This window comes from Ictidomys tridecemlineatus, chromosome 5, assembly GCF_052094955.1.
Source record: "Ictidomys tridecemlineatus isolate mIctTri1 chromosome 5, mIctTri1.hap1, whole genome shotgun sequence".
NCBI classification, from domain to species: Eukaryota; Metazoa; Chordata; class Mammalia; order Rodentia; family Sciuridae; genus Ictidomys; species Ictidomys tridecemlineatus.
This window is the reverse complement of record NC_135481.1, coordinates 56,602,060-56,618,217: the sequence shown is the minus strand read 5'-3', so window position 1 is coordinate 56,618,217 and position 16,158 is coordinate 56,602,060. Positions and strand designations below refer to the sequence as shown.

General features: G+C 43.8%; 1 long non-coding RNA gene across 3 annotated transcripts; it reads right to left on the bottom strand.

The window, feature by feature from the left end:
- Positions 1-3,090: 3,090 nt before the first annotated feature.
- Positions 3,091-9,426, bottom strand: LOC144377805 (uncharacterized). 3 transcript variants are annotated; one of them, XR_013438973.1, is made up of 3 exons: positions 9,174-9,426; positions 8,214-8,838; positions 3,091-4,145 (listed from the first exon to the last, which is right to left on the bottom strand). It is a non-coding gene; the product is annotated as an uncharacterized LOC144377805 (long non-coding RNA). The 3 variants fall into 3 exon arrangements; XR_013438972.1 differs by lacking the exon at positions 3,091-4,145 and adding an exon at positions 5,336-5,931 and having other exon boundaries at positions 9,174-9,425; XR_013438971.1 differs by lacking the exon at positions 3,091-4,145 and adding an exon at positions 7,478-8,010 and having other exon boundaries at positions 9,174-9,420.
- Between the last annotated feature and the right edge of the window lie 6,732 nt (positions 9,427-16,158).

The following is a 16,158-nucleotide window of genomic DNA, read 5'->3' as shown; positions in this document are numbered from 1 at the left end:
TGATGATAATTCTTCAGGTGTGGATGAGAGCAGTAAGAAAGATCTTCTATGTGTTCTGTATTAACAACACATCATCAGCACCATTAACACTGCCACCACCTCCACCATCATCATCACCACCATCACCACCTTCACCACCACCTCCATCATCACCACAGCCACCATCACCATTATCACCACCATCACTTTCACATCATCACCATCACTATCACCATCACCATCACCACTCTACCACCTTCACCACCACTACCACCTCCAATATCACCACTACTCTACTTCACCATCACCGTCACCACTTCTACCACTACACCTTCCATCACTACAACTCCATTATCACCACTACCACCACCACCTCACTCCAAATAAGGGTGCATAATTTCTCTGGGATAAACTTTGTATACCCAAAACAGTTACTTGCTTTCTTCCTCTCGATCAAAACCAATTAGACTGTAGCCTTCAACTTTTCTATTTTGAAGGAATTCAATTTCATCCTCAAACAAAGTTCCTGAAACTGAGTCTCAGGGAGAGGGATTCTTTTGTGAAATTTGCCTGGTTGGTGCTGGGGTTTGTAGTTGGAAAAAGCCAAGATAATAAGGCAACAAAAAATTCCTCCGTCAGGTGGACTTGGGGGAAGTCATACAAGATTTTCCGCTCACAGAACCTGGGCACAGAAGACAAAGTACTGAGAACTTTAACTTCACATAGAAACCAAATACAGAGAGCTCTTTTGAAAGATACTCAAGGTCAGTGGACTCAAGCCTCCTATCCTCACCAGCCAGAGCCTTAGATGGGACAGAAAGAAGGTTTTATATCAAAGGCTAATGTCCATCTGTTGAGGGTAAATTCCTGGAACACTATATTGAAAAGGATGAGTGTGTGTGTGTGTGTGTGTGTGTGTGTGTGTGTGTGTGTAAGCTCAACAAGAGCAGAGAATACAAATGCCCTCCCCCTTCTCGCATGAGTACACACATACACATATACACACACATATTAGTGATTGGTTGTAACTGTGTAGAAAAAGGAGGAAAATGGAGAACTTTCTACCACTTATCTTCCATCTCCATTGCTCCCCTCTCTTTTCCCAGATAGCCCATGAAGCTAGTAATTCTTCACTTACACTTATCACATCCTAATGCACTAGCCTCAGAGGCTTAATACTGTCTTCTGAAAACTTGAAAGTCTATTACTAATACATAGTCATTGGTTCACATTACCAAACAAGACAAAAGCCTTATTTAAGGCCTTGAACACTACCTAGATGCACTCTCAGTGTCTTCACTACGCCTCTTAGCTTGAATTGGCTTTAATCTCTGAGTTGGTCAGCTTTCCGTCACTGTGACAAAACACCTGAGATAAACAGCTCACGAGGAGAAAAGATTTATTTTGGCTCACAGTTTAAGAGGTTTCAGTTCATGATCACCTGACTCTACTGCTTTTGTGCCCATGGCAAGGCAGAACATCATGGTGGAAAGGGCGTGATCTATTCACATCACGGAGGCCAGGAAGCAGAGAGAGAGGGGCGGGGAGAATCTGGTCCCAATATCCCCATCAAGGGCATTCTCACAATGACCCTACTTCCTCCAATTATGCCCCACCTCCTAGAGTGTCCACCACCTTTCCCCATAGCACTGCAGGCTGGTGACTAAGACTTTCTCAATGGTCTTTGGGGGGACATTTAACATATAATCCATAGTAATATCCCCCAACTCACTTTCTGTGTGCCACTAGCATGGCTATTAGAAGCATTAGAACTCCACTCATGGCCTCAGGACTCCACTAGCTTTAGTTGGGGGTAAAATATTCTCAGGGAAGTACTGTGATTAGCTGAGCTTGAGCCATGGATCTTTCAATGCATCAATTATAGAGGTGGGGAATATTTATAATACAGATTCATGTTCCCATCCTGGAGATTGTTTTGCTATATCTAGGGCCCAGGATTTTATGCTGTTAAAGTCCTTTCCCCAGGGTAATCTTGACATCGCAGTTTCACAGAGTATACTTCCAGAAATACAGGTCCAGCACCTTGTTGGATACCATTACCCAAGGTCAGATGCATGGCCAAGTGCTGATGAGAGTGGGAGTGGGCACAGTAAGAAGATTCAGCCGTTTCCAGCTACTTCACAGATGTCTCCTGCTATTTAATTGCAGGTTGAAGATAAGAATCCTCCTACACTCAGGACTTTGGTCCTAAAAAGCCTTTTCATCAGTCTTAAAAGCCCTAGGCATCCATCTCCTAGCTACCCTACTGCTTCCGGCTTCCAGGAATTCAAATTTGCCTTCTTTCCTACACAGAATACTGTGGTCCTCTACCCAGATTCCCCTTTAGGGCTCATGTCTCATTCCCCCAGCTGCTGAGAATATGGTGGGTGAAGACCCATAGTTGCTACCCTTGGACAGACCGCACTTCATCTAAGGACATATTTCCTAGCAGCAGTCTGTACGCAGTGACAAGTCTCTCCATGCAGAGGCATAAAGGAGGCCTGGCTCCTTTCCTCGAGGCAGGATACCTCTGCACATCTGTGCTATTCCTGTTGCCATTGCAAAGCCCTGCTTCCAGGTGTGGGTCTTGAGGGCCTTTTGTGATAAACCTCCTCCATGCAATTTCCATTTCACAGTGGGCTTCCCGGGAAGCTGACCTAAGACCCAACCCAACCACAGCACCCCATCCTCCACAATGGCGGCCTCCTTCCTCATTCCAAAAGTTACCTGTTACTGTTTTCAAGTAACAAATTAGTTCAGCTCCAAAGATGATGGAGATAATCTAGAAGACCTTCTAGATTGTAAGTTTTCATTTCAGGAGAAAGGGAGTGATTCTAGGGATGGACTTGTAGGGACAAAAGTTTGATACTCTGATCCTGGCCAGTCAAATCATCTCAGAATAGTTCAAGTTCTGTCCATATGTGAGCCGTTGCTTTCCTAGGAGGCCACAGGAGGCAGTGCAGGACCAGGAGTGTGAGGAGTCGGGTGTGTGTAGAAAAGGCAGGGAACTCTATTTTTCTTGGAATAGACAGGGATGGGGAGGACCTTGGGGGAACTGAGGACAGGCCAAGAACAAATAAATTCAGCTCTGAGAAATGTTAAAAGACAAAATTTGCTTTTGTAGATCTTTACTAGTTTTATTTGAGATTTTAGAATTGAACAGTGGTCTGGACCAAAAAATTTTTCAGAATGCTCTGTGCCCCACCATATGGACCAAGAAACACACAGGAAACGGACATGAGGCAGACATATAGCCTGATTGATTACAGCTCACCTTGTAATTGGCAAAGATTCTGTATTTGTTACAAGAGTAGAATACAGTTTTTTTATGCATCGAGCTAGCTTAAAAGTTCACCATGTATGGAGAAACACTTAACAGAGGTGCCATAATGTACAGATGAAGCTCTAGCAAGGACTCTGGAGCCCTGGGATCTACTCGTGGCTTTGCCAGTTCTAGCAATGTGCAAGAGCCTCCTCTATGAAATGGGAGTGACTACCCAAATTTTCTCTCTCAGAATGAGATAACGCATGCAAACATCATGGAAAAGCTACTCTGCCTGTAGTCCTAACTTTTCCACGACCCTGAACCCTATACTCTCTGTCAACACTCCTAAAACCATGTAGAGCTGGAACCCAGTACTTTCTAAAACATTTTTGTGATAATAATTATGCCATTTATTGGGTACCTGGTACACTTCTTGCTAATGTCCTCCATAATAGATCAGGGAGGAAAAGCCCAGTAGTTCAGGAATATTCTTGGTGACAACCTTGTGAGATGTTTGTTGTTTTACAGAGGAAGAACACGAGATGGGAGAGCTTTTCAACTTCCTCAGAGTCACGTATTTAGCAAGGGAAGGAGTTAGGACTTGAACCAGCTGTCTGTTATCAATGCTTTTAGACACTAAGCCAAACTGTCTGACGAAAAAATGATTCCGACGACTACTTAACTATGTCATTTTAGGAGAAAACTGGGTTTTGAGTAGCTGGGTTGTGTTTCCCCTAGGTTTGGATAAAGGGTTAAAAATACAGGGTCCCGTCCAAAACACACTAGTAACTTTCCCCTTTTGTTGCATTCCAAACACATATGTACTTTCCGACTGCTCCAGGGGTTGTAACATCCTTGCAGAGGCTGCGGCTTATGACCTATCATCACCTTCAAGATCATCCTAGAAAGTAAGAAAAATATGATGTGAGAATTTTTCTCTCTCAAAGCCAGTCTTAGGGAGCTAGCCATTTTTAGAGGAAAAGCAGGATTGTTGAAGGGCCAATTCACAGCGGGTTTATTTTAACCCTATGTGATGCAATAATAATAATAATATATTTATATAAAGTTCTGCTTAAGAAAAGACTGAGGACAATTGGGAGTTGGCTGGCTTGGGTTTAAGAGGTGGCATGCAGCAAAACAACCAGATATAGTTCTTTGGGGGAAAAGAGGTCTACAAAGAAAAGAAAGCTCCCTAGGTTTGGGAAAGGGCAATAAAGCATACGAAGGTATGTGGTATCATGCCAAAAGCAAAAGAATATTCCACTAAAATCACAACCCCAGTCATATGTTATTACTTATGCTCAGGTTGACAATGACTGGCACGGGGCATGAAACAAGAATGTCTGGTTCATGTGGCATCACTCTATGCTAGCAGGAAATCATGTTCTTTTGATTCTGTTGATTGGTTTCCTGCTGAAGGCCATCCATGACAGAACAGAGTATACAAGACTATTGTCCAATTTCCATTTTCCCCAGTGCTTCTTGCTTTTTCTCGCAGGGGAAGCTGGCAGCCTTCATTTGGTATAATAGGGCCCCAATCAGGCACAGATAATGCCTGCAAGGCTGGTTGTAAATGTTGCATTTAGCAGGTTGCTTAGGGAAGGAAGAAATCATTGAAATGCAAACACATACACAAGTTCAAACAACCCCAGATGAAGCTCCATTTGTTCAGCAGCAAATGCATAGACTTGACTCATTGACTGCCATGAAGATCAAGGGCCTGCCTCACAAGGTAGCAGACCTGCCTCCCACGGAGCCCCTTGGACATGTTTCAATAGACTGGCAAAAGGGAGGGGAAGAATGAGAATGAATATTGGCTGAGTTTTAGGTCTCCTTCCTTCATGGTTTCTAAGCCATAGCTTCTTGGAAAGTCACAGTTCTAGTAGAGTGGTTGGGCTTGAGGCATGCTGGTTACTCAACATCATCTACCAGCCCATGTCCTTGGGCATGTGTGGGATTCTCAATGATCATGGGTCAGAATGTTTTTAAAATTTTTTTAGTATTTATTTTTTAGTTGTAGTTGAACACAATACCTTTATTTTATTTTTTTTTTAAAGAGAGAGCGAGAGAGAGAGGGGGATAGAGAGAGAGAGAATTTTTTTAATATTTATTTATTTTTTCTTAGTTCTCGGCGGACACAACATCTTTGTTTGTATGTGGTGCTGAGGATCGAACCCGGGCCGCACGCACGCCAGGTGAGCGCGCTACCGCTTGAGCCACATCCCCAGCCCCACAATACCTTTATTTTATTTATTTATTTTTATGTGGTGCTGAGGATCGAACCCAGGGCCTCGCACTTGCTACTGCTGAGCCACAACCCCAGCCCCTCATGGTCAGAATTTATATATTGATGTATATCATGCATAGTTGCCATTGATTCAACTTCAGAACGAAATTTTTAATCTCTTCTTTGTTTTTCTATTAGCTTAGCATATTGTCTGTAATAAAGTAACTCATTGGAAAATGATAAAGAAATGGACTTCATGTTAATAATGGACTTCAGCAAAATCACAACTGCCAGGGCATCTCCATCGTCAGCATTCCTCTTTGTCTCTGACCAGTCAGTGGCTGCCAGGCAACATATAGAATCTCTCTCTCTATAACCAGAGACATGATCAGCCCCAGAGGCTCATCTTGAACATCTGTCTTATAGCTCCCCACTGGCTGGGACCATCATGCTGCAGACCCTGTTTCAAAAATAATTGTAGCAACAGTAATTATTTACGTCTAGGTAAGAAATCATAGGCCACATCACACAGCATATGGAGGGTTAAATTATAGATATTCACTCAATCATAGATTCTGCGGAGTCTGCCTTCATTCATCTCTGTGGGTGGCCACCCAGGTAAGAAAGAGTTCCTTCTTAGTCCTCATCTATGAAATCTAAATCCCTTTTGTCAGAGCTATAGGTACAATATCCCTGTTCCCCTTATAATATGTACACACTCACACTGATCACACACACACAGTTCTAGATCAAAACCATACTCTCTGCAGCCATCAAAGCTCTGATTGGCTTTGGTGGGTGACTGAGGAACCATGGGGGAAGTGGCTAGGGCCCGTGGTAGAGTCTTAGAGAGGGTAACTAAGACCTCTCCAGCTGGATGAAGTTTCTTGGGGATGTACAGGAATAGGAGGGGGAATCTGAGCCAAGCCCCCTCCTGGCTCCTGGTGGGGCTGGGAAGTGACAGGGAACCTTGAGAAGCCAGCCTGGTAGATGACAGTGAGGGAGAAGGGGGGTGCTGGGGAGGGCTGGTGGAGCTGCAACTTCCTCATCTCTGGAGCTTACCAGGAAGAGCTGGTGACAGTGGGACTCCCTCTGGTTGGCATGGCTCCCTCTCACACTCCTTCTCCTCTAGCCCCAGCCTTGCTCAGCCTTTAGCAGAAGGCTTCACGTTGCCATTCTTCATCCAGGTTTCCCTTTCTCTCCCTCCCTCCCCCACCCCTCCCTCTCCCCCTTCTTCCCCTTCTTTGTCTTCCTCTTCTTTGCTCTTTCTCTTTCATATTGTTTTGTTACTGTCTTTAATAAAGACCTTGCCTTGGGGCTGCCTGGCCCTGATGGACTGGTATGCAGCCCTTACCGTAAGGTCAGCTGGGAGAATGGGCTCTGAAGGTTTGGCCAGAAGGTAGGGTCAAGAGAGCAGCCAGATGGCCTGGGTGTCTGTGTCTGTGTGTGCGGGTGCGGGCGTCAGTGAGTGCTGGCCTGGGTTTAGAGAACACAGGGCAGCAAGGAGGCAAAACTGCCCTTATTCTCAGCAGGGGGCTAGCCAGGCAGCCACACGCCCAGTCCAGCCTCCCTCCATCTGGGCACTCTAGTTGCAAGAGTCAGCTCAGTGCCTCACTCTGGCTTCTTCAAGTTGCCGTGTGAGTCTGGGATCCTGGCTGCCCTGGCAGCTTGTGATCTTGGTCCAGGTCACCTCGGGTCTTCTCAAGTACCCACCTACTTCCTAGCCAGGCCAGTTCCATGCTTGGATAATGCTCTTCCCCAGATGTCCCAAAGATCTGGTCTCCATCACCTGGCTTGTGGGACTGCCTCTCCAGGGCTAGTTAGTGACAAGCCCAGCATAGAATTCAGAACCCTGGCTCTTGAGGAGCTTCTTGACTTTTTTCTGTTCCTCAGGATTGCCTTCCTTTGCTTCCCAAATGACTGCTCTTTTTTGGCTGCAAGTGTTGCTTTTTGTAAGAAATATCCTGCAATTCATTAGTCCAAGTCAAGCACAAGCGGAGCTAATCTAGTGAAAAGTGTTTTTTATTTGTTTTGCTTTTCTATTGGTGGTTTGAATTCCTACTGGACTCGGGACATTTCTTTTCCTGTTCCCAGACTCATTCTTGGAGTCTATGATTTAACTGAGATCTTCTACATTTACATTAAGGAACTCTAAACCCGAGGCTTAAAACACACAATAATGGGGGATCAGGAACATCAAGGGGGTCCCCTCTCCCTCCTCCTTGTCCAGTCAGCTTCACACCCCTGCATGTTATTTCAGGAAAGAGGAATCACAGAGTAGAGCTGAGCAGCTGCAAGAGTCAGGACCCCATGACCAGTGGCTGGGTCCCACTCCTGTGCTCTCCCCTTCATGTGCAGCTAAGGGTTCAAGTTTGCAGAGTCCTGGGCCTGAGCATTCTGAATGTATTTCTGGTAATAAGTCAAAAGGGTTAGATTCCAAGATGCCATCTGGTTCATTGTTCCTTTGTTGTTTTTCTCTTGTCGATTTAAACCCCGGCAGGGCAGGACTTAATATCACTCCCCATGGCATCTCTAGAAACTAGAACAGATCTGGAACTTTGAAGATGCTCAACAAATATTTGTGAAATAAATGCATGAGCAATGGCTCCAACTCATACACTCTAGATTTCTGTAATCACTGTGAGAGTTAAAGGGGCAGGGATCATCTGGGCTGTCCCCATCCCCTCACCACCAAAGTCACCAGTCATGAATTTCCCAGCTCCATTCGGAGATGATTCCTACCTCCTTAATGTCCTTTATTTCTTGTCTTGTTTTTCTTTCCGTTCTTGCATGTCTTTAACTCCCCTACTAATAACACAAGTGACCCATTTCCTCTGCTGTTTCCAAACCACTATCCATGCCATTTTCCCTTCAGTTTGCCTCTGGTGAAAAAAAAAAAAAAGAGAGAGAGAGAGAGAGAGAAAAATCCTTTCCAGAAATGTGACTCAGAGCTAATCAACATAAATGTCATCCAAGGCCTTCGGGAATTTCTCGACCATGAGTCACATCCCCTGTGCTGAGAACCTGGGCTTCAGTCAAGGCAGAAAGTTTCAAAACCAGGACCCAGAGACACCCCCGCCCCCACCTGCCCCCACCCAGCCCCTTGCCCATGGGCAGCAGGAATTTCTCCTTTTCCTTCTTGGTTGTTACTGCCCGTGGTCACCCTAGGTGAAGGCTTCTTTTGCCTTCTTCCCAGTGCACTGCCATCACTAGTGGGATGGACTTCAGGAACCCAGCAGCAAATGCCCTGCTGAACCTCCTCCCCAGCAGCTGTGGCTACCACTGTCGATTGGGGACCTGGAGACATAAGCCTCAGCTGGTTTCGCCATGGGCTCAGGGCCAGGGCACCTCAGACTTTCCACTCCAGCTGGAAACAGGACATGAAAGATGCAGGTTAGAACGGAGCCAGGGCTGCTCCGGTTGAAGGTTTCATTCATGAATGAAAAAACAAAAACAAAACTAAACAAACAAACAAACAAAAACACCCTTTGGTATTTAGACTACTCTGCTTTCTTTGTTCTTTCTCTTTCCCTTTTTCATTTATAGAACAGGTCGCAGTGCAGGTATTTGAAAATAGGAAGGGAGGGAGGGAGGGAGGCAGAGAGGAAGGACGGAAGGAAGGAAACTTAAAGCTCATCCAAGCGTATACAAAGGTGACACACACATGCCATCAAAATGGAAGGGAATTAAGTCTGTACTTACACATGACAGGCAGGGACAGGTTGAGAGATTTTTATCCAGGTCATGGGAAGGTCACTGACAAGTTTTTGAGGTCTCCAGTAAATAGGAAAATGTTGGGGCAGACTGAGCTTCCAGCAACCTTGAACGAGAGGAGCAGGGCACTCAGGGTGAGGCACATGTGCTAGAGCCAGTCTGTTCCGAGGTTCAAACTACAAGAAGCCAATGAATGACCCACGAAAAAGGAATGATCCCAGCTCAGATGGGCCCTAACAGATCCCGGTGGAGGGAATGATCGAACTTGCAAAGAAGCCCCTCTCAGCAGGGTATGGAGAGATGCTCACAGAATAGTAACCGTCATCACTGAGCTCAGTATTGGAAATGGCCAGAGTCCCTTTCTGTCACCCGGCTGGGATTTGACCAAGTGCTGTCAGAACACACAGGACCAGAGGGAAGAGGAGGCTCAGCCATATCCAGGGCATTTGCTCTCCTGCAAGGATAGTAACAGGGACAGTGAAGGGCCACTGTCCTCCTGACTGGGGACTTTCTCATCTAGCACTCAGGGGATAGAGGAAGTTTTCTTATCTTGTGCCTGCCTGAAGATGCTTGATTTGTAAGTCAAAACATGGCTATGCATGTATGGAAACATTAAATGGTGCCCATTCAGAGGTATTACTTTTTGTGTTTTTATGTAGCAATTAAAAATAAATTAAAACATGGTTTTGTCAGAATGAAGGAGAATTTGCACTTTGCCCGGGGAGGCTCCATTTCCTGCAACCCTGCAATACTAAAAAACAAAAACAAACCAACAAAAAAACCTGTAAACTACTTAGCAAAGAAAGAAAAATTTCAGGCTCACAAACTTCCAGGAGATGTTAGAATAAGCTTTATGGATTGCTAGGACCAACTACTTAAACACAGAAGTAGTTCCAGAATCATGTCCAAGTGGTGGGATACTACTCAGCCTCAGTTTCTCTCATCTGTAGAATGAAAATATCAACTTTCCCATTTACCTCCTAGAATTATTATCATGGTCAATTGAGAAAATACCTGAACAGATGTACTACCTACCATACGAGGCACCACATTCCAAAAATTTAACACTTGTTTCAAAAATGTGTATTTTTTCCAAAGAAATTAAAACATTAGAGAGCCATTTGAGCATAATGCAAGTTTCTCACAGGCAATTTCATCTGTGAGAAAACTAGGTTAACATAGAAAACTGCACTAGGCTGAACAGAGCCTTGTCAGAATCCACAAAATGCACATCTGCACACACTTCACATTCTGCCCCGTCGTTACCTTAGAGAAGTGTTATTCTAATTATCCTTACCAAGTGAGTTGTCCTACAAGATTGTGTTTTGCTAGTTGTTAACCTCTCTGAACACAAACATATATTCCTATTTATCTAAACACTACCCATTAGGCCCCACCTCCCAACACTATTACATAAAGGATTCAGTTTCTAGCACAAAAATTTTAGAGGACACATTAAAACCCTGGCACCCTGGGAATAAAAGAAATGTCTACAGATGGAATAACCTCAAGTGCTGAGAAGTCAATATGAATAGGCCTGAATAAGAACCAAGAAGAAACAGAAGATATAGAAAGATCAATACTTCTATGATTAAAAACCAAATAGTAAAGAATAGAAGGAGAACATCTCTCACAAAGAGGAGGTGCTGTCTGTACACAAAGACCTTGATGGAAATGCCAAATTCCACAGATGTGTCACCTTTTGTACTGCAAGTGGCTGGTTTGGTGGTTCCAAACATCACAACATCCCTACAGTTTCTGATGACTTTAGCTGTTGGGTTAAGCTCCAAGTGCAAATAAGAAAGCTGTGAAAAAATTTCCAGCAGGGATGCAGAAGTTAAAGAAGAGTGTACACTGGATCAAATTTTCAACTTTGGTGAAACAGGTACCTGTTATAATGTACGCATCCAAAGACCCACATTTCAAAGACATAAAAGCAAATTTCAGAATTATAGGACTGAAAAAGATTGACAAATTTGATAACCTTCCTCCTACCTCTTCACAGTAACTCATAAGTTGCAATCCTGCCAACAGCTGGTTCTGCACACAAATTTCAGGTCTTTTTTTGTTTTTGTTTTGTTTTGTTACCAGGGATTGATTGAACTTTGGGGCACTCAGCCACTGAGCAACATCCCCAGCCCTATTTTGTTTTTTATTTAGAGACAGGGTCTCACTGAGTTGTTTAGCACCTCATTTTTGCTGAGGCTGGCTTTGAACTTTCGATCCTCCTGCCTCAGTCTCCTGAGCCACTGGGATTACAGGTATGTACCATCACATCCGGCAAATTTCAAGTCTTTTGCAAGATAAAAAGCCATATTTGTTGTAGCATTTTTATACTTCTAAATTATTTAACATGCACAGAATTGTGCTACCATTTTTATTAGACTTCTATCTTTTTTAATGCCACTGACAGTTTTCAGGTACTATATCCTGGCCCTATTTTTCTCTAATCCCCCTGTGATTAGTTATGTTTCATTTTGTTTGTTTTATTTTGTGGAACTGGGAATTGAACCCAGTTCAATTGAACCCACTGAGCAACACCCCAGTCTTTTTCATTATATTTTTATTTTTGAAACAGGATCTCACTAATTTGCCCAGACTGGCCTGAATTGAGATCCTCCTGCCTCAGTCTTCCTGGGATTAAAAGTGTGCACCACCACACATGGCTGGCCCTGTTTTGTTGTACAATTTTGGGTCGCACAGTGAGTCTTATAAATGCATGCATTTGTATGACAGCAGAACAGACTGTGGTATAAGGTAATATATAAAATTGCTTCAACAGGTAACATACCTGGATCTTTTAATTTCTACATGTTTCTCCCTCAGCCATTGGCTGGCTACTATAGGCTATAGGTGTGAACCCATAAATTAAACTTGTCTTTCCTCACTGGCCCCCCATACCAGAACCTCCCTTCTTTCCCAAACTCCTCTTCTTTCCCTGAGACCTTAAGGCTGAATTAAAGTTCTTGACAACTGTATTGTGCAGCTGCTCTCCAGAAATTCCCTTTGTCCTCTAGCAATGCGCTCTTACCTCTTCAACTCCATGAATCTTGTCCTTGCTTACTTGAGGCTGCTCACTGGAACCCTGAATCTCCCTGTGGTTTTCACAGTCCTTCCCATTGCACAAGCACTTTCTCCCTTTCCCCATGATCATGTAGCACTGGCTGAATTGCCAGGACTTCATCCAAGCTGGGCCCTTTCCTGGGAAACCAAGGAGCAGCCTGGAAAACTAGTATAACTCTTGTGTGACCTAGACTCACACTCACAGATGGAGCCTCAGTTGTGGGCTGGGCAGTCTCCAAGCTACCCTTGGGCTGTTCTGGAAGCCTCAGACCTCCTGCAGGACTCTGAAGATCTGCCTCTTCAGGAGCAGCTGAGACCAGCCCTGCAGGAGGTGAGGAGAGTGAGATGGGAATCAGGCCCATGGCTACCTAGAAAACCACTTTTTAACCACTGCCATTTGCGAAAAGCTTTTCCTGGGGAATTTTATTATTCTTTCCTGACTACCTAACACATGTCAGAGTTTGGAGAGTTAAGGAAATACCCCACTGGGTAAGCTTTATTTTACTTTCAAAAAGGAGTTTCTAGCCCTTCCTGTTTCAAAACTCCAATAGCTTTGTCTATATAAGAACACCACTGTGTGGCTAGTTAAGACAACCCCAGAATGAAAGGTGTAAATTATGTCAGGCCAATGAGGTAGAAACTTTGAAACTGTTTTACTACCAAAGCGTCTAAAGGTGGCAATCAACAGAAGCCTCCTGAAATCTGATAGAATTTAACCCCCGAAATTTCAACTGAATCCTGTGCGGTTTAGCAGCAGTTTTTAAGGGGATAGCACTGAAGTTGATGAGCCGTTAGGACAACTGCATTTGATTCCCACTTCATCTTCTGATCTGTTGGCATCTGGAGATTTCAGCTCTAAATCGCAGGCCTCAGTCACGTAAAGCAAACAGCCCCGGGGGGCAAGTGAAAAGTCCTTGTTTACAGCCTGAAGGAAGTGGGTGTGTTGGGAAGGGGGTTATGGAGGAACACTTGAACAGAAGTGCTTTACTTTTAAGCAAGGCCAGACGTCTCACTAAAGGTCAGGGACTTACCTAGTGACATTCCTGCTCCAGAAGGTATGGGAGTCCTGTGGGTAAAGGAGCTCCAGTAACAAGCTGTCTGAGTTTGGCCCTTGTCGCTGCTATCAAGTCACCTGACCTTCCTGAAGCCACTTTCAGTCCTCTATTTCCTTAATTGTAAAATAAGCATCATGGAACACCTGGAGACGAGAAATTAGGGATACAGAAAAAGAAAAGATAGATGGAGTTTCAAAAGAGAAGTGCCCAGGAGCCTTTGGAATACAGGAAAAATCCATGAACCGTTGAAATACAAAATAAGCATTCCTGAATAACTTGGCCCTGGTATCTGGCCTGTGCCCTTGACCTCTGCCCTTTCCTGCAAAAGTAACTTAAAGGCAATGCACAAAAGCCAGAACAACTGGCACAAATGGTGTAAATTTGCCCTGGCTCCATGTCTAGTTCATCCCCTAGCAACTGTCCTAAAATATTAACACCCCATACCAAGGGACTGCTATATTTCCCTCTGGAGATGAGCCACATTCTCCCATAAATGCATATTTACCCCCCCCCCAATATGATTAGAATTGTAACTTTTGACCAGATAACCACAGAGAATATTTTTTTTAATGAAACTACACATTATTCTAGACTGTTCACAAGGCAGTTTGAGATGTTCAAAATAGTAAACATTTACTGAGTGCTTATTGTTTCCCATGAACTCTCCATTGGATTTTTATAATTTTCCTAATCTGACTCAAAGATTGCATATTTTACCCACCAAAATATCTTTTCCCTGAGATAGCCCATACTCTCCCTTGAATGTTTATCTGCTTTCCTATAAATAAGTCTGTGTCTCTAACTGGAGCATACTTAAATTCCTGTCTGTCATATATAGCAAGATACCCCTTCCTGAGTCTAGGTCTCCCTTTTTGGGAACTCCTTGGACCTCCTGTGACAGCCTACTCATGAGTCAGATTAGGAATCTTATAAAAACACAATGGAGAGTTCATGGGAAACATCAGGTACACCGTAAGCACTCAGTAAATGTTTACTATTTTGAACATCTCAAACTGCCTTGTGAACAGTCTAGAATAATGTGTAGTTTCATTCAAAAAATATTCTCTGTGGTTATCTGGTCAAAAGTTACAATTCTAATCATAGTACCTTCATCACAGAGTAACAGTAAAGATCAAATGGGTGAATACATGTCAGGTACCTAGTAGGCTCTCAATAAATAGTATCTGTTATTGACCACCTCAAACTGTACAGGATTAGTTCTAAGATAACATGTGAAGAACACTTGAAAACGTTTGATGTTTCATAAAAAGATATAGCCCTCATACTTTTCTGCCTATTTGGGTCCAAGTAATAGGTTTTGGTTCTGATAAATGACTTGCTTTAAGCTCTGAGTTCATGAGGTCATACTTGAAAGAATCACAGCTGTGTGCTGGTTGTTTGTGTTAAAAGAGGAGGGGGAACACCCAGAGAGCAGAGACATGTACGAAATACACTTATACCCCCAAGAATTTGCTGGACGGCTCTTTCCCTCTGCAAGGGGCCCTAACCCAGGGAAGTGGTAAGCTCCAGCCTGCTCCTACCACCTGAGGGTGTTGTTTTGGCACCCTTTCCTCTCAACTCCCCTCTGTGTGACTCACTGTTCAGGTTGGCAATGGTGGGAGTAATTACACAGTGAAAGTTGGCTAATGCTACAGTTTAGGGATCTTTTTTTCAGCCATTGTTTAAACATTAGCTACCACATACTGCCAGGAAGTTTGCTTCTTCTTGTGAAAATCCTCTTTCCAGGGAACCTACAGACTGGGGACTGTCTGCCATTCCTGCTTCTGGCTTCCCTATAAGGGCCTGTTATCATCAGGCCCTCTGCAGAGCTGGGATCTTTCTGGTGGGCTTCCCACCTTTTGCCCAGGAGAAGAGGCAGCAAGAAAACTGTCTCCTTGTCACTTTATCTTCTCAATCAGCCCAACACTAACACACAAGCTGCAAAGATGTAGACAAATTTCTTTACTCATGCATGAGTACACTTTAAGAAAGATGTTGTAGCCTAGAAAAGTCAAGGGCTGAAGTGAAAGTCAACTTGGACTTTCTCTATGGGTCCAGAGCCCATCTCCATCACACCCCCACCCCCACCCCCAGAAAAATGCTCTACCTGCTTCTACCTATAGGAAGAGATCTCACTGTAGAATGCTTACAGAAATCTGCTATTGGAAGGAATTTGTCTCCTACAACTTTCAGCAGGGTGGACATTAATGACACCTTTAGCTTCAGAGACAAAGATAATGCAAAGGGATATCAGTAATTTTGTTGATAAGAATTTTCACACTTGCTGATACTCTTCCCAGGAACTGATGGACATAAACTGATGGATACAAATTCTAGAATTCAAGATTAGTTTGCAACATTCTCACCAGTCACAGAAAGACAGGATTGTCAATTTCTGTGCTATTAACCTCTTAAAGTAAGTACATCTCTAAAACACAAATAAAAATTTTTTTCCCAGAAACAGTACAACTGAAACCAATGATTTTCAATTCTGATTACGCCTTAGAATCACCCACGGAGGTTTTTTTGTTTTCTATTTTTTGTTTTTTTCTAAATGCTGATACCTTTGGCTCTACGCACTGCTAGGTTTGGGCCCAACCACTGTTAGTTTAGACTCCCCAGGTAAATCTAATCTGCAGTCATTGGTCTAAATCCCACCTGAGGGTAGCATCCTCAATGACCCAAGGACTTCCCACTAGGCCCCACCTCTTATAGGTTCCATTATCTTTCACCATCCTGGAGACCAGGTCTCCAACACAGGTACCTTTGTGGGACAGACCACATACAAATCATTGCCTAGTACAATGGGTCTCCATCCTTTTTTTTTTTTTTTTTTGGTCTCCATCCTTACATTA